Raw genomic sequence first — 13,914 nt, forward strand, 5'->3', positions numbered from 1 at the left:
TATACTCAGCTTGAAAAGATTTTTCTATTTTAGATGTGCACAGATAGCCAGCTCACGGGGCTGCAAGTGCTACATTCCTCCGTAATACTTTAAAAGCAATGTGGAGTTTTCAGAAACCTCCACATTGGACAGGGACAGTGGGACATCTTTTTGTGACTACTTCCAGAACCATGTTCCAGTGTAACATCAGTAAGGGAAGTTCCTGGAAAACCCAGGCCTGGGCCAGGAGTGACAGGCACCCTTGTGCTCGCCATGGATCCAAGGTGGAAGCTGGAAGGCTTCTGTTGCTGCACAGCCTTCCACAAACTGTCACTAGCCTGAGGGTGAGGCGTGTTCAACTCCCCTTGCAGTTATCTGTGTGAAAGTAAGCAATACCAGGAGCGCTGTACTAGCTCCATCTTTTTCACTTGTCTATTTCACTTAGGTCTCTGAGATGGCTGTGCCATCTTTACTCTTCCACGTAGTTAACTTTCAATCTTAAGGATCCTTGGCTGGCAGAAAGCACAAAAGATGCTTCTTCATCTTTGAAATGCATCTTAGAAGTACCTGAAAAGTGGGGTTAAATCAAAATTTCTCTTCACTCTGATTAATGCCACCAGCTCTGAGATGTTTTATCAGCAACATGCCAAAAGGAGACAAGCGGCTCCTCTGCCCTGCCCTGCCCCACTCTGCAAAGCTCTGTGACTCTGTGAAGGTAGCTTTACCTGTTTTCTCCTCTGTGAAATGATCATATTGGAGTAGACCTTTCTGCTTCTTAAAATACCATGATTTCTTTCTTCAGTTTTTAATTGAGAGTGTTACCTTGGTATCCCATACTACAGCTCCTACCTTTACTTCTTTGTCAAGTAATTAATAGCCTGTAAATCAATGCACAGGCAACAGAAGCCAGACTCAAGGAATAGTTGTTTCCTAACTTGTTTTATTAATGCAGATTTTTCACACATTAGGGTTTCTTAGAGCAGAACACTTTTTTCCCAGCAGTTCTTAATTCCCATATGTATTCCAAGAATGTAAGTATGGAAAGACAAGCAAAAATATCACCACAGCAGGGGCTACGCCAAGTGGCCACGGGTGACCCACAAAAGGGATAATCCCCTCATTGATCATTGAGAATGTTCCTGCAAAGTGTTCTCTTCTGGATACTAAGTTCTAGTGGAGCTTTATTCTATAGAATATATTGGTACATTTCTTCAGCAAAAAAAAAAAAAAAAAATCCATGTGTCAGGCTCCTTAATAGTGCCAAACTCTGTTGCTGGCCTCATGGACACACTACAAATAAGTGAGATCTTGAAGTTATGTAGATGTCTGCTGCTCTGCAGTGTGGAGACCACATATGGAGAATCAGGTTGTTTACATTTGTCCATGGAGGACCACTGATCAACAAGAGAACTCCATACTGACACAGGGGCAAGAATGGGAAAGGGATGCTTCCTTTATCCCTTGGGGAATGATTAAGACATAGAGACATGAAGTCTTATGTGACTTCTGTTTTCATATGCCTAGAAAATGACTATTAGACTTGACCCAGGTAATTCCAATGGGCAGAGCTAGCCCAATGGGAAGGAAAGCAGATATCAGTTACTTTTAAGAATGTTTCTTCTTTTCCAGTAGAAACAAATAAGTAGCATTATCTTTCAGGCTCTGCTTGCAGCACTGCCTTGTGTGGGAAAGAGCTCATCATCGTAGGCATGCAGAGAATGGATCCACACCTGCAGGGGAAACTGTCCAAAGAAGCACTGAATTGACTGAGTGGCCGGCAGGGTAACATTTGAGGTTCCTTCCAATTCCAGGATAACTGGATATTTGGAGTCTGCTTCTGGGCTTGGATAGCTGTGTGTGATGGCCGCTGAAGGAGCCTGCCTTTGCTTTAAACGAATAGTGAACAGCTTCAAAGTTGAAGATGTATTAGTTTAATAGGATATTGCCTGTATCATATTATAGAAACTCTGATGAAATAGCTCCTGAAAGAGGTCCAAGGCCCAGTTCCAATAGGCTGAAAAGTCAAGTTAGAAGGTCAGGGATTGCTTTCAAACCAACCATATTGTGGGAGATGGTTGAAGCAAGTGGGAGTCAGGTGGAGGTTAAGATAACTGGTGTGCTTGTGTGTCCAACAATAGGCTACGTGGGGTGGGTACTGGGAGCCCTGACTTGTAGAGCTTGCCAATTTTCCTTGTGTAAATATTTCACCATGGCTAATTTAAGTAACCAACGTGAGGTCACTGAGCAGAGTTCTGAAGAGATATACAACTGGCTTTTGCGAGACCCTATGAGCCTGCTTCAGTACATCATTGGGTTAAGATATCTGAGAACCTTGTATTACCTTTGTAACAAATTAAATATGTATTCAGTAAGAAATTTATGAGCAACTCAGTACAAAAAAGGCAATAGCTATAAATAGGCAATTCACAGAAGAAACCAGAACAACCAATAAGCATGAAAATATACTAAGCAACCTGGTTGGCAAAATTAAGAATTAGACTGTACCAGCTGTTCACAGGAATGAATGGTGGAATTGAATTCTTAGTCACTGCTACTGGGAAGATGAATTAGTACATCCACGTTGGAGAGCAACTTGGCAATATCCATAAGGCACCTGCCCCAAAACCCAACGATGCCACTCATAGAGAGTATACCCTAAAAACTGTTGACATGCGCACCAGAAGACACATACAAGAGTGTTCACTGGAACATTATTTTCAACAGTAAAAAAAACTTTCCCTAATTGTCCCTCAGGGGAAGGATGAAAAATGGTGCATTAGACTTACAATAGGATACTATACAGAGGTCAAAATAAATGAACTAGATATAAGTGATCAACATAGATGAATTTAACAACCAATATCGTGTGAAGGAGCAATTTGCAAAAGTTAAATAACCACGTGCTACTGTTTATGTAACTATTGACACAAAAACAATAGCATATCTTGTTAATGGAAATGTACATATGTAGCCTAAGTATAAAATGTGCATGGAAATGATAAACAACAACTTCAGACATTATCTCTGGGAATAAGGAGAAAGGAAAGGGATAGAGAGTAATTTTAACTACATTGGTAACATTATATTTCTTGAAAAGACAAAAGAGATCGGAGGCAAATGGGGCAAAATGTTAGTATCCGTTAAACCAAGATAATAGGTACATCATGTGTGTCTATTCAATTATTTTCTGAACTTTTCTTTACACTTGAACTATTTTGTAATTTTCATTTGCCTTTTCTTAAATACACTTTTAATTTTAGAACAGTTTAAATTTACAGAATTTTTGCGAAGAGTACAGAGGGTTCCTGTATACCCCAAACCCAATTTCTTCTATTATTAACATCTTGTGTTATTATTGTACATTTGTCCCAAGTAATGAACCAATAATGATATATCATTTTTAACTAAAGTTCATACTTTATTTAGATTTCCCCAGTTTTCCCGTAATGTCTATTTCCTGTTCTGGGATCCCAGCTAGGATCCCACATCACAAGGGATGTTATGTCTCCTTGGATTTCTCTTGGCTGTGAGAGCTTCTCAGACTTTCCTTGTTTCTGATGACCTTGACAGCTTTGAAAGGTACTCGTCAGGTGTTTCGTAGACTGTCCCTCAACTGGAATTTGGTGTTTTTCTCATGATCAGACTGGGATAATGCATTTTGGGGAGGAAGATCACAAATATCAAGTGGCATTCTTGTCACATCATATCAAGGATACATACAGTCATCCTGACATCACTCTTGATGTTGACCTTGACCACTTGGTTGAGGGTGAATTTATTAATTTTCTCCACTGTTACTCTTCCCCCACCCCTTTCCATACCGTCCTTTTTGAAAACAAGTCACTATGCTTAAGGAGTAGGAAGTTATGTTCCCCCTCCTTCACGGTGGAGTTTCTTCATAAATTATTTGGAGTTCTTCTGCATGGGAAATGTGTCTATTCTCCTCATTTATTTCTTTCTTTAGTCATTATTTGCATCAGTATGAACTCATGTATATTTATTTCATATTTTGGGTTATAATCCAATACAACTTTATTTTGTTTTGCTCAGTTTTTTCCAGCTTTGGCTATTGGGAGTTCTTTCGGTTGGCTCCCGGGTCCCTTTGACATACCCCCATCATTGCATTTTGTTGGTTCTCGGAGGGTTTTTTTCAGCTCCTTTTTATTTTCTGGCATTTCAAGATACTCCAGTGTCATCTTCTATATCTCCTCCCTAGTCCTAGAAGCAATCATTTCTCCAAGAGATCTGGTTCCTTCTGTTGGAGAATTCTATTAGAAACCAAAATCTGGGTACTGGGTGTGCTTGCTGCTACTGGGGTGTCATTGCTTCCAGGCCCCCTCAGCTGACAGAACAAGGAAATATGTGTGTGTATACTGACTTGTGTATTTACACATATCTATCTGTCTCTAGATTAAACTAAACATGAAATAATATTAGAGTCTCATACTGAGTCTCCAACTCTAATCCATTAGCACATGGGTCATTCTGACCTCCTCCCCTTGCTGCCACTCCAGTAGTGAGAAACCTGGCTCTCACCATCTGCCATCCATTTATTTATTGCTCCATTTATAATTTTTTAAAGAAGAAAAGCTGTAGGGAAATGCTTCAACTTATTACAACATCCAGAGCAAAGGTACAGATTAATTACAGAGCAGACATCTGAAGGAGAAGATATATCCATTCAGAGCACAGATCTCCCTTTTGGTTCCTTGTACCCTTCCAGGGGCAGTCTTGGAAACACGGACAAAATGTCCTTTCAAAACGAGGCCCACAAAGAAAGGATGAAGACCACCAAAGCACACCTGGAGGGATTCTTGACGATTGGGCAAGAAGGAGAGTCATGGGATGGGAGCTAAAGAGAAAAACAAGATTGGAAACATTCGTTCCCAACAGCAGTTCTTACCTTCTTTTGAATAACAGATTCCTTTGAGACTTGTGAGGGCCAAGGACCCTCAACCCAGGAAAACATTTACATAGCTCAAGCAGCATGAAAAAATTGTCCCATGGTGGGGAAATCTCACCTCTGAGCCCATACTTGCACCTCAAGTTAAGAAAACCTTATGTGTATGATATGAATGTCAAGTTTATTTGCCTGTTTGTCAGTAGGGAGGGGTGAGCAAGTGGTCTCAGTGTGGAGGCTGCATTGTTTTAGCCCGGCTGTTTTCAGGATGGGCAAAGCTCCTGCCTTTCAGGTGTGGGCCCAGGATCTGTGACTTTTATAGTAAACTCCCATTTATAGCAAGTAGCAAATGACATTGGTTTTCTATTTATGGAAATAAACATTTTTTCTTTTAAAATAAATCTAAGTTTTATTTTTAATGAAATCACTTTAAAGAAACATATGAAGTGACATTTGGGACAATAGGGAACTAGCGTTTTGGAAACAGGTACGGAGAGACAATATCTTGAGTATAATGAAAAGTGTACATGCTTTGAAGCCAGAAGGGTTTGGGTTCAAATCCCCTCTTTGCCAGGTGCCAGGGGTGTGATCTCAGGTAGGTGAGACTTTCCCCATCTGTAAAATGGCAAGAATAAAAGTTGGCACATCCACCAGTGTTTCTCCAAGTATGCTTTCTGTACCACCCCCATCAGGATCAGCTAAAGTTCTTGTAAAATGGAACTTTCCAGGCTGCCACCCAGAACTTTTATTATCAGATAGAATCCCAGGGGGCAAAGCCTAGCATTCTGCATTTTAACTAGGGCCCCCAATGATTTTTATGATGTCTGCAGGCTGTGGAGAGGATGAAATAAGCTGAAATAGGTAAAGTACTTGGCACACAGGAGCAGGAAGGACATTGTTGTCCTGGACTGCCTACCATATGAACACCACCTCCCAAGGGATCCCAAGGGCCCTGCTTAGGATTGTCATGGATGGCTGTGCAGGTTGTACACTGCACAAGTCTAGCGATTGGCACCCTGGATTTGTGTGGTATATAAACTGTATGTTCATGCATGACCTTCTCAGAATCTCAGCTGATCTAGACCCTTCTGGTTCTTTTTTTGAGCCTGGTTCTCCCAGCCTTCCTTATAATTCTCAGCTATGCAGCAGCCTTCCAATGAATTCCTTCACTGATTAGGGGGCCTAGAACTGGGTTTTGCTGTTTGCAATCAAGAAACATGACAGGGTGAGTGACCAGTGACTGCTCTGTTCCCTTCTATCAAGTATTTCTCAGTGGTGTTCCTGGGATTTGTGGGGTGCTTTAGAGCCCCTCTCTGGCTGAGTTCAGTCAGTAAAGATATGACCAGTTCCTCATCCAAACTCTGTTTTCTGCTTCAAGCTGTTTTATAGGTTGGATTTTGGCTCAATAGTTCATTTGGAAAGAATAATTCCACTACTTAAAAAAAAAAGTTTGAAAATCACTGCCTGTTACCAGATACCCCCAAGAGACTGTGCCGTGTGGATGGCAATGAGGCAGAGAGTGAGGGCGGGGGAAGGAGGAGCCTCAGGTTGATGAAGGCGGAGGCTGAGCCTGGGGTCTGTAGGGCTTGCTAGAGGCGAAGCAGCCAAGGCCCTCGTTTCAGAAGTAAACACTGCTGCTAGGTAAAATCCCATTACCAGAGTAGGAAACTTTTGAGGCCCCTCAAAGGCCGCCCTCCCCTGCCCGTGGGAAAATTGACCATGTCCAAGAAGAAAAGGGGGTGTTGATGTGACTGGATGACCTTGTCAGTCAGAAGCCTCCTGACCTCAGGAGGAGGGAATAGGTGAGAACTTCTGAAGAATCTCCAAAGACCACAGCCAAGAAAAGTCACCAAAGTCATCACTGAGGGACCAAGGGAGAAGGGCACAGGGCACTTTCTTTTGGTCTGAGTACACCAGCCTATGGGAGTGAGAGTGAAGAAAGATAGAGGGGTCTGGACATTTTCCATGGGATCCAGAACTTCCTCCTCTCCCTCCTGGATCTGCAGCACTTGTAGTGCAGAGACGTTTCCTTGCTCTCCAAAATTTGATGTTTGCAATAGAGACATTAAATTTTCATTAAACATTTCCTCTTGGTTCATGACTATGACAATAGAAAAATGTATACAACAACAACAACAAAAAAGATATGTTGAATATTCTTATAAATATCATCCCTTTCACTTGCTTATCATGGATCCACTGCCACTGGGCTGCTGCTTCTGCTTGCTTCTTGCTTTTCAATGGGCCACAGATGAGGGAGTGGGGCTGTTCATCCCGCTTTTGTTGTTCTGCACCAGGCTCTTCTCTTGATTTACTGATTTATTCTCTTTTATCACCATACCCCACTCCCATCCCCCTCCTTAGCCATTTTTATTATCATAAAGGTAGGCAGGAAATTTTACATTTTGTATATAATTGAAAAGCTGGGTTATAGTGAAAGACACACAATATAAAATTACAGGGGTGGCTGGGGCGGGGGGGGTCACGTGATAAAAGCTGTGGACATTCTCCCTGGAATAATCTACCTTTATTCGAGCATACAATTTTGCAATTTCTGGGCTTCAAGGATCCCTAAGGCCCTCTGTGGGCATTCTCTGAACTGCAAGTTCATTTACCTCTGTGATATAAGAAAATTGTGAGAATTAGGAAAGTATTTGAAATGCAGACACTTTTAAATGGACTGTATCTTTTATTCTTTTCAAAATTATAAAAATAAGTTTTATTGGAGTAAGAAATTGCAATGAAAGAAATTTTACATTAATGAACAGATAATGACCATTTGTAATTAGTGTAACATACACATTGCTTTTATAGAAGTAGATTCTTCTAAAAGAGGAGTAAGAGGACTTACCTTTGTTGAGTGCTTACTCCGGGCCAGAATTGCACCTGATGTACCATCTCCCTTTCCTTAACCCACAGAGGTGGTCATTACCACGGCCACTTTCACAGATGGGAAACTGAAGTGCGAGGAGAGGGTAAGAGGTGTTCCAAAAGTGGTAATGTTATAGTGTTAGAAGTTCTGTCTTAAACACACAGAGAACACTTTTCATACACTACTTACAAAATGAATTTATTTAGCAAAGGAGAATTAACATTTTTCCATGGATGGACTTGAATTCTGCCTCATTACAATAACATTTTAAATTAGTAGAATTAGGGTTTCCTGTGCCATTTCTGATTACACCATTGGGTTCCTTTGTCTCATGTAATTGGGTTTTCATTTGGAAAGGAGTTAAAAAACAAAAACAAAGCAACCCCCCCAAAACTTGTATTTCTGCAATAGGTCATACCTTAAAGAGAGAACTTCCCCTTGAGCACTACTCAGTCCAGAGCCTCACATCTCTCAGGAACAAGCCACCCTGGGTCCCAGAGGTGGAATCAGCTGTTCACCTCCACACCCTCACACCCTTCTTACCATCCGCACATTGCAAAGGATTTGCAGGCAGAGTTTGTGTGTCACTCCTTTCATCAGTGTTACTCAGGGACATATGTGCACATATGAAGCATTCAGTAACATATCTGCTAAACTGTGTTAAATTCCTACTTTTTAAATTGGGGAAATTTTTAATGCAGAAAAATAAGGAGAAGAGTTTTGAAGAGACGCATTACCCACGAGCCAGGATTTGCAGCAAATGATAACATTTTCTCACTTTTGTTTGAGATCTTTGTTTGCTTAAAATAAATAAAACTTACAAATGTTTTTTTTCTGGTTTCATTCTCTTCCTGCCTACTTCAGAGAAAGCAATGGTCATTATTTTGGTATGTATCTTTCCGATCTATACTTTTACACTTTTACTACATGTAATCCTTAGTATTATTTTACATGATTTAAAACATTTTACTTATTCTGCAGCTTGCTTTTTAAACTTAATATATGTTTTCAAGATCTATTCATGTTGGCGCATGTAGTTCTAGTTTATTTGCCTTAGTTATTATGTAACATCCCATGATTTGTATACACCATGTTTTCCTTATTCATTCCCAAGTGAGAGGCATTTAGGGGTCCCCTGCCCAGCTCTTCACTAACAAACAATGCTGTAATGAACATCCGTATTACAACTCAGGTTACATTTTGTACAAATTACTTAATACACCATTGGCGAATAGGGGAAGGGTGTTGGTAGAACATGGAGGTCATGCTGGCTCATATGTGATTTTTTCCAACATGTTACTGTTTCGAAGCACTGAAAAGAGAAAGTCTTAACAATGAATACAGACCTGAGCTGAAAATCTACAGAAATATCTTCCTTCAGAGCAGATAGTGACAGGAGTGCAGATGAAGAAATCAGAAGCATTTCCCCCTGTATTAAAAAAATAGAATAGAAGGCTATCCCCAGAGCCATATTTTAAATTTTTATGAAAGTGCTCTCTGCGCAGGCCATCTACACTTACCTGTCCAGAAAGGAAGGAGCCTGGAAGGACAGACATCTAGGACTCCAGGGGTGAATGCCAGCAGTGGATTAACTGTACTGTATTTTTGTCATGATTTTTTAAAATTTTGTTTTTGTTAGTTCTTGCATGACAAATTCCACAGGTTTTGAGTGGTCTTCCCCAACCCTGTTTTCCCCATAAAACTTGCTATTTTTAGTGGAGGAATTTGTACTTATTTCCTTAAGCACATGTATATACCTAGCAGTGGAATTGCTGGGTCACAGGAGATGTACATTTTCAACTATTCTAGATTTTTCCCAAATTACTCTTTAGAGTGGCTTCACCAATTTACACTCCTATCAGGAGAGGAGAGTTCTGATTTCCCTGCTTCCATGCTGTTACCTGATGTTGTTAAACTTTACTTTTAGCAATATCATGGGTATAAAATGTTTTCTTATGGTTGTTTTAATTTGCATTTCCCCAGTTGCTAGTGAAGCCGAGCATATTTTTATATGCTTATTGGCCATTCCATTTTCCTCTCCTGGGTATTACCAGCTCAACACTTTGTCAATTTTTAAGCTGAATTGTTTGTCTTTTTCTTATTAGCTTATAGGAATTCTTTATGCATTCTAGATATGAATCCTTTGCCTATTAAATTGCTACTTTTATGTTCCCCTCCCAACGTCCCCACTCTCTGTATAAGTCTATTTTTTACATGTCTGCTCCACCATAAAAACACTGGATTTTTTTTTTTCTGAAATACATCCTAGGTAACTGTGGTTTTAGATTATGCAGTTAGGTTGTACAACTAGAAAAATTTGAAATTCAGTTGTTTGTAAAGATTCTTGTTCTCCTCTCCATACGTTATCCATTCTCCTATTTCTAGAACCTTCTCTATGTACATAAGAGTTTTCAAAGCAGACAAAAAGAGATAACCCCTGTGCTGAAAACCGTGGACCAGATTTACTTCATTTGCCAGTTTAATTAGAAAAGATTTTTGTGGAAAAAATTCAGGAAGGTTAAACGTCATATTTGAATTGGATCCTTTCTAGAAGTCTTAAGCCCGTGAGAAAACAATATACTTTATTAAATTCCATGATTCTCATTGTTAAACTATTCAAGCCATAAGCAATCAATCATGCTTTTCTGACAAGTTACCTAAGAAAAATTTCCTTAAACAGAATTGCATTTCAGACTAAATTTAAAAAGTGACATTCTGACTTTTTTTTTTTTTAATTAGGTACCTAACTCCAAAAAAAAAAAAAAAAAAAATACTTGGAGTTTGCCTGGAACTGAAAATTTAGTGTGTGGAAATGTGAGGAAAAGACCTAAGTGTTGGCAAAAGATTGCAATAAAGTAAATGATGTGGTTTTCTCAGGGGTGATTTTGCAACTTGAAACATTCCAAAAAGAGTTAGTGATCACAAAGTTTCTTTTAGCTTCTAGCCTTGAAATACTTGGCATACATAGAGCTCTTACGGATATTTGGGTAAATTAAATTTATATTGACATTTTCTAAAGTTGGCATAGGTTTCTAGCTGGTGTGGGCACGTGTCAAACCCAGAACATTTTGAGGCATTCAATTTTACAACCAATAGATATCAACATCAAACTGTCCCTTCCTACACTATATTCCTAAAATCTGAATCACGTTGAGATCTTAAAATATGTTGTTTTTTCCTGATAAAAAAGCAGCAGCTTCCTCAAAAATTAATCACAGAATTACCATATGAGCCAGAAACTCCACTGCTAAAGCAGGGGCTTGAACAAATATTTGTATGCCAGCATTATTCACAATAGCCAAAAAGTGGAAACAATCCAAGTGTCCATCAACAGATGAATGGATAAACAAAATGTGGTATATCCTTACAACAGAATATTATTTAGCCTTCAAAAGGAAGGAAATTCTGACACATGATACAACATGAATGAACCTTGAAAACATTATACTAAGTGAAATAAAACAGATACAAAAGGAAATTCACAGAGACAGAAAATAGATTACAGGTTATCAGAGGCTGGGAAGAGAGGAGAAGGAGGAGTTACTGTTTCATGGGTACAGAGTTTCTGTTTGGAGAAGATGAAAAATTTTCGGAAATAGTGGTGATAATTAACTAACATGTGGATGTAATTAATGTCACTAAACTGTACACTTAAAAATAGTTAAAATGGCAAAATTTATGTTATGTATATTTTACCATAATAAAAGAAAGTTTTAAAAGGCAATTTCTTCAAGCCCCTCCCCCAATAAAGCAACAATTACTTATTAAAGAAAGGTTGGAAAACCTATAAAGTAAAATAAAATGAAAGCCACCTGTTATCTCAGCATGCAGTGATAATGAACGTGAACAATAGGCTGTGCACTTTTTTTTTCTGGTCATAGGTATATGTATGCAGATACATACCCAGGATCACCCAGTACAGGAGCAGGTATTTCTCAGTGAATGTTGTTACAATCAATAGAATCCATTCTTATCCGTGAACCTTAACTTATTTAAACCAATCAACTATTGTTGGATATGTAAAGTGTTTTCAATACTTTCTCAATTTTAAATAATTTTGTAGTGGACATCCTTGTCATACCTTTTATGAACATTTCATTATTTCCTTAGGATAAATTCTTCAAAGCAAAATTACTGGGTCAAAGAATGTGAATTTTTAAAAAAAATCTCCTAATGTACATGTACTATTAATTTGCCTTGCAGGAAGTTTTGTGATTTACATTTTCATAGCTAAGTGTGAGATTTTATTGCATCTTCACCAACAGTGAGTGTCTCATTTTATAAAAGTCTCTTCGAAATTAATAAGAATAAATTCCATAGAAATGATGGAATTCCAAAAATATTGGGCTAGTGATAGTATTGGTACAGAAAAGAAAAATGGTAACTTTTATAGATTAAAAAAAGGGATGGAAGAAATCAATAGAGATCTGGTACATTAGAATGATTAGCCATTCTCTGCCACTCTTATCTGGATGGAGACACCCTTAGGGCTCTCCTTGGGAAGTTACATCTGATGTTGCCTACCCACAGGTGTGGGTCCAAGACCCCTCCAGCCACACCTAGGAACTCAGTTTCCAGCTTCTTTACCTTTGCTCCTACCTTTCCTTTGGCCGTGAAATGTTCTTCCTCACCCATTTCCTCAAATACAGACCCATTCATTCTTTGAGTTCCATCTCTAATGAACCTCTGAGGGCCAGAGGTGGAGCAGTCTGGAACACGAGGAAGAAGAAACACCAACGGTGCAAATGCAACTCACAAATGGGCAGGAAGAGGTGAGGTCCTTCTGAAGTAGGATTGCCCACGCCACAGAATTCCATCTGAAACAAGTGGTTGTGGAGTGGGGCGGTGAGGATTCTGGGATCTGGGTAGGAGGCGAGCTGGCAGTAAAGGGGGAGTGGGCTGCTGGTTAGCATTTTGTGCCTTCTCTCAGTGAGTGTGCCTTCTCTCTCAGGAGTGCGGGATGCGAGGCAGGACAGGATGGGCAGACAGCCCTATTGCCTGGAACATGGTAACTTTAGACTGAGTGCTCAATTCTTGAACTATACTCAGATTTTAAAATACAAGAAATATTGTCTTCAGGTATTAATAAAGCAGTACCTTGGGTTTGCGTAGCACCTTAGTCTTTACATGTGTTATCTAGTTTTAAAAAGTTTGTTTTGAGCCTCAGAACTAACGTGTGAAATTGGTAGTGCATGCACTGTCATCCTTTTCACTCCGTTTTATATGTGCAGACTCCGAGGTTCCAGGAAACCTGGACAAAATACCAGTTCACACCTAGGACTTCCGGCCCCAGGTCCTGAGCATTCACCAAGACAGCCCAAGCTGCTCTTCCAAAAATGTGGCCGCTGTGTCAGATCTGTGACTTGTCTGATGTGAAAGTGTCGTGACAAAGGGCAAAGTGTAGAAAGAACTAACTGCAGAGAGAGTTTCCATTCAAACGACCCTTCTGAAAAGAACATAAGAAAGGACTTCATTTTCCCTTTCTGAAAGTAAGGGGTTAAAATGCACAGAGATGCTGTATGGCAATGTTGTAGGTGCTCTAAGAATGAAAAGTGTGAATGGTATTTGTTATTAAAAATAGCATTTATCCTAAACAATTTGTTATTAAAAATATAAAAATATTTAAAATGTATTTTTATAACACGAACACAACATTAATAAGAGAGTGGAAGAATGGTGATGTTGTTGATTGAAATATTTTTGCTTTACTTTTTAAACAAAATGTCACAAAGGTATTTAACTAAATATCATGTTAATTGATACCAGAAATAACAATATAGACACTGCCTCATTATAAACATCAATAAGTCAAAAGAGATTTGGTTTCAGATTGCTTGAATAACCCATAATTCTTCTTTGAGCAATTTTTGCTAAATGAAAAAGATCCCCAGGAAATGAATGAGAGAAGCAGAAAAGATCCCTGATTCGAAATAATTTCCTTTTGCTTTGTTCCCCCAAATGGGGTAAATGTACTTCTGATTTCAGTAGTGGTCTTGCTAAGGTGTGATCTGAGAAATGCATAACAAAAAGCACATGATTTCTGTATGAGTTGGGGTTTAAAAATACATCCTTTTCTATTTTTCAGCCTAAGATTTAAATTTTATTAATAAAACAATTTTTAAACAATATCCACATCATTTGATTAAATCTTCAATTATTTATA

This window comes from Balaenoptera musculus, chromosome 2 (genome assembly GCF_009873245.2).
Source record: "Balaenoptera musculus isolate JJ_BM4_2016_0621 chromosome 2, mBalMus1.pri.v3, whole genome shotgun sequence".
In the NCBI taxonomy this organism is placed as follows: Eukaryota; Metazoa; Chordata; class Mammalia; order Artiodactyla; family Balaenopteridae; genus Balaenoptera; species Balaenoptera musculus.